General features: G+C 48.6%; 1 long non-coding RNA gene across 2 annotated transcripts; it reads right to left on the bottom strand.

Annotated features, from left to right (window-relative positions):
* Positions 1 to 1,185: 1,185 nt before the first annotated feature.
* LOC143841918 (uncharacterized) lies at positions 1,186 to 9,309 on the bottom strand. Of its 2 annotated transcripts, none has more exons than XR_013232942.1 (3): positions 7,781 to 9,309; positions 7,317 to 7,418; positions 1,186 to 3,533 (listed from the first exon to the last, which is right to left on the bottom strand). It is a non-coding gene; the product is annotated as an uncharacterized LOC143841918 (long non-coding RNA). The 2 variants fall into 2 exon arrangements; XR_013232943.1 differs by having other exon boundaries at positions 7,331 to 7,418.
* Between the last annotated feature and the right edge of the window lie 400 nt (positions 9,310 to 9,709).

Here is a 9,709-nt window from a genome sequence, read left to right as displayed (position 1 = left end):
GTACAGCTAGGAGAGCACGGGACCCCAATCTGGTGCTCATGGGCACCCACGGACATGTTTCTGGCACCCACCAAAGTTTTTTAAGTAAGTGGGCTGGGCCATGGGGAGCCTTTGCCCCTCAAGGCTTCGGACTGGCCATGGGTTTTGCAGCTTTTTAAAAATCACAGCTGCCATCATAACACAAGTTTCGTCACGAAGAAGAAGAAGAAGAAGAAGAGTTGATTTTATACCCTGCTCTTTTCTACCAAGTGGTATTTCAAAGCGGCTTATAGTCACATTCCCTTCCTCTGTGCCCGACTGACACCCTGTGAGGGATGTGGGGCTGAGAGAGCTCTGAGAGAGACTGCGACTAGCTCTAACAGGACTGCAACTAAACAAAGATCACCGAGCTAGCTGCATGTGGAGAAGGAGCAGGGACTCACTGCACCCTGGCTCACTGCACCCAGCTGACTCTGTGAATAGGCAGGAAAGCATTTGTAAATAGTCTGTTCATTTTTAAAGGCATCATGTTAAACAGAAACTTCCCCCTGAAATGTTGGAGTTCCTACAAGCGTTATATAGGATCCCATTCCTTGAGATGTTGTGGTTTGCTCCTCCTCTTATGGCAGCCATTTTGTAGCTGACGGCCTTTGGTGGCAGCCATTTTGTGGCTGTAGCTACCATCTGGTTTCAGAATTCCAGAAGTACCCACAGGCTAAGGTGACCAGATTTTAACACTGGTAAAGCGGGACAACATTGACCGGGGGGGGGGGGGTGTTCTTGATTTAAAATTTGGTCTATATTGAGCAACAAAAATTTTCATAGAACGCATAGAACATAAAAATAGTATTGTAATATATATATTTTAATTAGTACAACTTGCCAGGTGCTCCCAGATGTCCCTCCAAAAGTGGGACAGGCTCACAAACAGTGGGGACCCTTGAGTTAGAAAGAAGGAGGGACTTGAACTGAAAGGGAAGGATGTTTTAATAAGGGGACTCCACCAAGTCTTGACGCATCTTGCAGCTTCATTTGCTGATATTTGTAAAGCCTATGGCTGTACAATAAGCTTGATCCTGAATTTCCTTCCTTCCTTCCTTCCTTCCTTCCTTCCTTCCTTCCTTCCTTCCTTCCTTCCTTCCTTCCTTCCTCCTGCCTGCCTGCAAAACATTTCTACGCTTCCTTCTTACCCAAGCAAAAACAGAGCCACAGTCAACAGAATGAAAATGCAAACAGCAGTTATTGTGTAAACATGAACCAATACAATTAAACCATGACGATTATGTCTCTTTTCAGACAACTTTATTTCAAATGGTACAAATTGCAATTCTTTCAGATCAATAACCAACAATGGCTAGAAAATCCATCAAGTAATTCCAAAAAGCCACCAGTTCAAGCTCATGTCCGGCCACAGTCTTGTTCAGAAATTCACTCAAAGAAGGTCGGAGCTCCCAACGGCTGCCAGAGACATGCAGAGAAGCTAAGAAATGCTTAGTTAGTAACTGAATTTTAAGTCTTGGATCCCGTCAAGAGCTGCAGCAGCCATTTGGAGCTCATGGTTCAATTGCATAAGCTCGTGGTTACACAGTAACTGTTACCTTTCTCCCCAAGGCAGGAAGCATCAAAACACTGAAGCAACACTAAAAATAAAGTATATATAGAATAATTAAGGGGAAAAGAAACATTTCAACACACATAACACCAAAACCAAGGAGGTGGACCAATAACAGTTATGGGGGAATGCCAAAGAAAACATTAAAAATCTCACTTGTTGGCAGAAGACACCAATAGAGGGAGACAGACAAATCTCTCTGTGGGGGGAATTCCAATATTTTGGTGCCACAACCAAGAAGGCCCCTCCCTCAGGTTACCACCAAAGATGGTGGGTACTTGCATGGTAGGAGCACACAAAGCCAGTCCTCCAAATGTGACCAGAGTTGACAGGAGAAGTTCATACAGGAGAAGGGGGTCCTTAAGGTATGCTGACCCCAAGCCATAGGAGCCCTTAAAGGTCTTTAGGGCCATCTAGCCTACCCCCTGATCATGGTAGTGGATCCAGATTAAGAGCATCATCAATTGGTGAGCACCCAGCTCTGATCAAGGACTACCAGTCCGAGAGATTTTCCCTCTCCAGTTCACGCTTCTTCATGCTCAATCACCATTTCACTTGTAATAGAAGGCCACTGGGTCCAGTCTTGCCCATTTGAACAGGAGAGACTTGTTAGTCACAGCCCCGTTTTAGGGGACAACCCATCAGGTAATTTAAATTTGCAGTCACATCTCCCTTTGATCTTCTTTGCACCAGGCTAAACATCCCCAGCTGTGAGAGACTTCAATTCTAAATAAGCAAACTCTTTGAATTGAAGTTTCTTTATTTAAAATGTAAGCATCTACGTTGAAGGCATAGTCAGAACTGGCCCACAAAACCTTCCCTGGGAACTCGAACCAGCCACAGTTCAAAAGAAGTCATAATATAGAGATAACAACCAAGCATCAAGGGACAGGAAGACTTGGGAACTACGGAAACCAGACTCAGAGGAAAATATAGGGCAATAAGGGACAGGAGGTGAGGAATGTTGGGGAGGTTGGTATGCATAAAATGCAACAGCAGGAAATCAACCTTGAGGTGTCAAACGAAAGCATCTGGGTTACATCAAGGCATGTGAATCAGGTCATCTCCTTTGACCATTCTTCATAGCTTCCCAGACCCTTGACCATCTGCATGGTCATACAGTTGCCGGGGAGCCCTTTAGCTTTGCCGGAGATAGAGGGAGGGGGCCGGGCTTTGAAACCTAGCATCTCACATAATTTTCAGCTTACCGAAGGTCATCAAAAAGCACCATCCTTTGGAATGATGGAGGTAGCCTCACAATCTTCTTTTATCATCATCATTCTGCCCCTCTAATTTCTCATTCACCATCTGCTAGCGTGTTTCTTGTTTGCACAGCCAGTCAGCGTGACGATGAATACAATGATCAATCATTCATGGCACCTGCTCCAAGGAAACATACCCCAGCTGGATGGAAGAAACTCTAAACACGAGAAGTCTGGGGAAGAGGTGACTCTTTGGGAGAGTGGCTTGGCAGTGTAGGGAATTTTTAGGTTGACAGAAGAGCTGGAAGTGGTGCCCTTCACGATGTCTCTTGCCTCTGCCTGTAGCCAGAGAAGATCCCTTCCCATAGAGTCAGTGAGACAGACCTTTCTGGTCTCTCTGATGCGGTCTGTTTAAGGCTAGACTGAGCCTCTTAGACTGTTTCCGCATTAGGAGATATACCTTCTTTTAGCCTCACTTTGGATTTCCTTCCAATGCTGTGAATGGACTCTAGCATTTCTATATCTGGGCTTTCCTCACCTCATTTCCCAGGATGACATTTGCCATACGCTCTCTGTACTGAGTCAGACGGAGGCAGTTTCCCATCATGCTTTTCTCCCTTCCCCTTTGCCAACAATGTGTTTTTTGCAAAATGGTGCCTACCTGCACCTTTGTTTTCATTGTGCCCTTAATCCCATCGTTCTGTGCCCTCCATGGCCTCTTCCGTTTGCCCCAGAGTGTCCTGAATGTATATATATATATATATTAAAAAACAGGGTTATAACATTACAACACTGCCATGCAAGTCTGCTTTAAAAATAACTTGGAAAAAGCATTGTAACATGATCATCCTTTTTTTTAAAGGTAGATTTTTCAGAACAGAAAGAGGGAGAGGAAGGGAGAGGGAAGGTGGACCATGATGAGGAAAGGGCATAGCCCAGGGGTAGTCAAACTGCAGCCCTCCAGATGCCCCTGGACTACAATTCCCATAATATCCATGGACTACAATTCCCCCAAATGCTGGCAGGGGTTCATGGGAATTGTAGTCCATGGACATCTGGAGGGCTGCAGTTTGACTACCCCTGGCATAGCCAAATGTCTAAAAATGGCGGGTGCAGTGGAAGACCCCATTGCACATTGGGCAGCCCAGAATTAGACCCCGTCAGACCCCACTTCAAAAGATGAAATCCAGTTTTCTGGGGGAGGGGGTTCCTTTGCTGCAGGGCAAGTGGGAGGGGGGACAATTCAGAACTGCACCTGAAAAAACAAATTTCAGTGCAGAAATGGACAACAAAGTTGACTCTAAAAATGCAAATCCAAACAATATCGCTAATGCGGAAATAGTCTTAAGGACAACTTCCTGTTTCCTGCTTCTCTCTCTTCCCCCTGGCCTGCCTGCTGCCTGGTGGGCATCAAGATGTTTAGTAGCACAACCAGAGCCTGCGCTTTCTTTGGGTGTTGTTTTTGGCCTAGATGAACTCGCTAGCCAGCGTGCACACTAGCTTAATTCAGCCCTCCCCTAACTTTTCTGGGTATGGCTGGCCCATAGCACAGGTCCCACTACTCATGATCCATCAAGGCTTTGCTAAGATGGGGAGAAGAGAATGGCTAGAATGACTGTGCTGTCTAGCACAACCATCGATAATGCACTGTAAAATATTCATTAGCAAGATGGAACAGTTTCAAAGGAGAGGCTCTGAGCTCCACACAAAAGCTGTGTCTCTAGACACGGTTCAGGAGGCCCAAACCTCTCCTGGAAAGGACCCCCCAAGGCATAGAATGCCACACTTTGTGCCACGGATCATGACTCTAACACCAAAGTCCAGAACCCCAACAAACTCTAGTTTCATCATGCCAGACTGCAAGCTTTTAGTGGTCTCTGGCTGCTTTCCCACCCCCACAGTTTCTTTGTTTAGAATGGAAGTCAAGAGCTTTGGAGAACCCACAGTCAACTGGGCAGCCATGTCGGTCTGGAGAAACAGAACCAAGTTTGAAGCCGGTGGCACCAAGACCAACAAAGTTTCATTCCGAACATTGCTCTTAAATTTTGTTTGTTTTCAAGGTGCCACTGGACTCGAGCTTTGTTATTTTTCTTTGCAATTCAGTTGTTTCCCTGCTGCCCTCCTGCCTTTTAAAAGAACGGGGATAAAGCGATTTTTCCAACATTCATTCATTTGCAATACTTATATCTTCCTTTTCTCCCCAAGGGCGACCCAAAGCATTCTATATTGTTCTCCTTTCCTCTGCTTTATCCACACAACAACCCTGTGAGGTGGGTTAGACTGTGTGGCTGGCTGAAGTTCACTCACCAAGCTTTCATGGCACAGCAGAGGACTCAAACCAGGGATGATTCTGCACTTACTTTGTTTTTTCCGGTGTGGATCCGGAAGCTAAACATGAGCAGGCAGTATGATGCAGCGGTAAAAAAGGCGAATGCCATTTTGGGCTGTATCAACAGGGGCATCACATCAAAATCACAAGATGTCATAGTCCCATTGTATACGGCACAGGTCAGACCACACCTGGAGTACTGTGTGCAGTTCTGGAGGCCTCACTTCAAGAAGGACATAGATAAAATTGAAAGGGTACAGAGGAGAGCAACGAGGATGATCTGGGGCCAAGGGACCAAGCCCTATGAAGATAGGTTGAGGGACTTGGGAATGTTCAGCCTGGGGAAAAGGAGGTTGAGAGGGGACATGATAGCCCTCTTTAAGTATTTGAAAGGTTGTCACTTGGAGGAGGGCAGGATGCTGTTTCTGCTGGCTGCAGAGGAGAGGACACGCAGTAATGGGTTTAAACTTCAAGTACAACGATATAGGCTAGATATCAGGAAAAGATTTTCACAGTCAAAGGAGTTCAGCAGTGGAATAGGCTGCCCAAGGAGGTGGTGAGCTCAAATGTCAAGGGTTATATCCACTCCAGGATATCACAGGGGAAAGGTAGGGTCACTCTGCATCAATCATGCATGTTGCAGAGGGAAGATTTAAAGCACCCAAAATCAAAAGGCAAATCGAATTCAGTGTAGATGGGAGGGGTTCATTCGAATTGGGACTGGGTAAAAACCCCGTGCAGACTGCACCCTGCTCCTATTCTGCCACACGAGCCACGACACCAAGCCGGCTTTCTCCCACACAGCATCTCCGTCCTGTCTGCAATTGCATGACGGCTCCTGGAACTGCTGCTGGCCTTAGAGGAACTGGCATGATAAGCAATCAAGCTCCACCAACTCGTGTTTGGACTACAGCTGAACGTTAGCCAGTTGATGGTGCCTTCATTTTAACCACCCTGTAATTACCAGAGCTTTATATGGTCATTAGAGACACTGGGGGACTTGTTGCTATGGCGTTTAATCGCTCTGCCGGTGTCCCATTACGCACTCTCATCTTAAAGCAGATTTTCAGAGCCGTAAACCTTTAATCTGGACTTCAAATCCGGTGCCCGCCTTACGGGCCATTCTTTTTCCCTTCAGCGTTTTTATTCTGCAGCTACATTTTTTTTAAACGTACTTTTCTAAACCAGGGTGGGGGTGGGGGTGGGGGTGGGGGTGGGTGACATGTGGGGGAGTGTCCAAGGGTTTTTTTTTTATAACATCTGCCCTCTCGCAACTGCGCAGTAGCGTCCAGCAAGTGCTTTTCATTTAAACCCTGCCTGCATTTTAGCACCAGTTCCATGAATGGGAAGGGACAGAAAGAAAAGCAGGCGGGGGGGGGGGATGGGGGGTTGACACTGAAACTGACAAGACTCTTTGGAAACTGACAAGTAGCTGTGAAGCCCCTCTTATAGACTCACAGAACCATAGAGTGGGAAGGGGCCATGCAGGCCACCTAGTCCCACCCTTGCTCAAAACAGGATAAGCGTCAAGCATCCAGGAGAAGGATCTGTCCAGCTGCTGCTTGAAGACGGCCAGTGAGGGGGAGCTCCCCACCTCCTTAGGCAGCCCACTCCACGACTGAACTAGACTCCTAGAATCATAGAGTGGGAAGGGGCCATTCAGGCCATCTAGTCCAACCCCCTGCTCAACGCAGGATCAGCCCTAAGCATCCTAAAGCATCCAAGAAAAGTGTGTCTCCAACCTTTGCTTGAAGACTGCCAGTGAGGGGGAGCTCACCACCTCCTTAGGCAGCCTATTCCACTGCTGAACTACTCTGTGAAACATTTTCTCCTGCTATCTAGCTGGGACCATTCTACATGTAGTTTAAACCCATTACTACACGTCCTCTCCTCTGCCACCAACAGGAAGTGCTCCCTGCGCTCCTCCAAAGTAATAACCTTTCAGATCCTTAAAGGGAGCCCTCCTGTCCCCTCTCTGCCTCCTCTTCTCCAGGCTGAACATCACCAATGCCCTCAGCTTTTCCTCATAGTTTCCCATATTGCAGCACACGGAGATTCTCTGCTGTGTTATCAGACACTGTGAAAAATGGGAAAGGATCACACAATCTCATAATGTGAGGGAAGACCCTGTAGAACCCACCAACACTGGCCTTGCAAAATTTTGATCATTGGCAACAGGTGTGCGTGTGCACACCTGTACAAAGTCACCTGCCACTTCACTGCACTTTGCACAGGGCTGAGAGAGGAGTCCTCTGGCGGTAGCTTTGGAGAGGTTTTGTGGTCTTGGTCGTCTAAACTGAAAAGAAAGGGGGGTGCGAGTGGTGGTCAGCAAGTCTAATAATAAATAAATAATAATTCTACCATAGAGTTTTTGCCCCAAAGCCACAGCATCATGGCCAGGTGTCATGTTAATTTTCTCCTCCCCACCCCTGGAATTCGCATCCCCCCCAATCTGCCACTGATGCCTACAAGGAACCCCGCAACCCTACCCACCCTGGCTTGTACCATTCGCACATGGGGGGGGGGTTACACCCACAGGCTCCAAACCTGTGCCTTAGGGTTTTCGATGGCTTGCCTCTGCATTGCAGCCCTGCCCGTCCAAGCGCTAACCTGGGATGGCCCTGCTGAGGTGCCAAGATCTGATGAGATAGGGCTCACCTGGGCCATCTTGGGCTGCACTGCTGCAGGCTCGGGAAGTTCGCAGAGGCTGGCCCAGGCACGACTCTTGCATTCACAGGGAGACCCAGTGGGGCAGAGAGAATTTGTCCGGGCTTGAACTAGGGCTACAGTTCTATTAATCTCCCACACAGTAAACTGAGCAGATGAATCAGGGGCGGATCTCTCAGCAAGTTGCACAATATCGGGGGGGGGGGGAACCCCTCCCTCCTGGCAAGCAGGAGCCTTTGAAAGCGAGCCCAGGTGGGGAGCTCCAGTTTCACTGACAAATGGCAGCATGTTCCAAAAGGAGGGCTGTCGGGAGAGGCCAGAAGCCTCCCTTCCGCGGAGTGCCACCCGGCACGCTGGGCCTGAAGAGCGCATTTCCACGAGGACGCTTTCAGCTGGCACAAAACGACAAAACTGCCACCGCGAAGCCCTGTTGCCGTGGCTGAAAGTCCTGCTGGGGCTTTGGCTGCCCTGCGGTCATGGCTGACCAAAGAGCAGCCAGGGCATTTCAGAAGGGCCTTCTGATGGCCCATGGCCTGCCGCCAACCTAACCGTCGGCTGATTTCACAAAATGGGACGTCCCTCTTTCCCCCTCCTGCGGCAGACCCCTGAGCTCCCGCAGACAGTTTGCTCCTGGGTGTCAGCAGACCCTCCCCGGTGGCATCTCAGGCGAAGTGTGTGTCTGGGGTCTCGCACAACAGGGGGAGTACCCAAAAACCGTCTGCAGCCTTGGCCCTAGGCCCGTGTTTCTTGAAGGCCTCTCCATCCTGCCATTCTTCCACAGAGGTCAGAATAACATGCGTATTTCTGGTCTGGGGGCTCAGCATGGCCGGTCGTTTGTGGGGATGCCTCCATGCCTGGGTGGAGAAAGCTGGGGCTGGTAACAGCTCTCTTTTAATTACTCTGCTCTACAACTGGGAATGCTGGGAGAATTCTGCTATGTTTTTCCAGAGTCCTTTAACAGAATCTCTCTTGGTCAGTCAGTCCGTGAAGGCCCCTGTGTGTCTCAATAAGTCCCTGCAACAAAACCAAGTGTGTCATGAACAATGTTTGTTGTTATAATTTTACCAACCGGGAGAAGCCTGTCAGCTGTCAAAGGCGTGTACTTCATGTTGGTTAGCTCTGAATACAGGCAAGCGAATCTGTTTAGCAGGGACTCAAAGCCAACGGAAGGATTATTCCAAGGAGAAGAAGAACTGCTCAAGTGAAACCCAAACTGATCTCAGCTGCTCTTCTCAAAACAAAACTTCCCCGCTTGCTTTGTCCAGGACCCTGTGAAGTCTAAAGTCCATCCCACAGATTTACTCTCACATTCAAGAAGGATACTGGTTTCAATCCCAAACCTGGCCCCAAATTCAATTTTTGCAACACTTTCTAGCCAGGGAAACCTCCAGTCTAAGAACAGCCCCTCTCTCAAGGCCAGCTGGGTTCACGCTTGTCTTCAGGCTCCCGCACAAGCCAGCCCTATCTGCAGTTCCAGAGCCAGCCTCTTGGGTAGGAGTAGTCAAACTGCGGCCCTCCAGATGTCCATGGACTACAATTCCCATGAGCCCCTGCCAGCGAATGCTGGCAGGGGCTCATGGGAATTGTAGTCCATGGACATCTGGAGGGCCGCAGTTTGACTACCCTTGCTCTTGGGATTCATCAAAGGAGATGCTTCTTTCATTCGTCTTTTTCTATTTATTTTTGTCTGGGAGAGAAACGAGCTTGCGGAGAGACCCCACAACAGGGGGCAGGAGACCCCGGGTCACCCTCAGCTCCATTTCTGTGAAGACCGAGAGAGGTTCATAAACATTCTGCGTTCTATTTCGGGAGGGAGAAGCACAATCTCGCCTTTGGAGACAATGCAGGCCGGCTCCTCTGATAGCCGCAAGAGCCAGTCTGGGCCAAAACAAGGCCATGTTGTTTCCATCAGCTGCTGTT

Source organism: Paroedura picta, chromosome 7 (genome assembly GCF_049243985.1).
Source record: "Paroedura picta isolate Pp20150507F chromosome 7, Ppicta_v3.0, whole genome shotgun sequence".
Classification (NCBI taxonomy): Eukaryota; Metazoa; Chordata; class Lepidosauria; order Squamata; family Gekkonidae; genus Paroedura; species Paroedura picta.
This window is presented reverse-complemented; position numbering and strand designations above follow the sequence as displayed.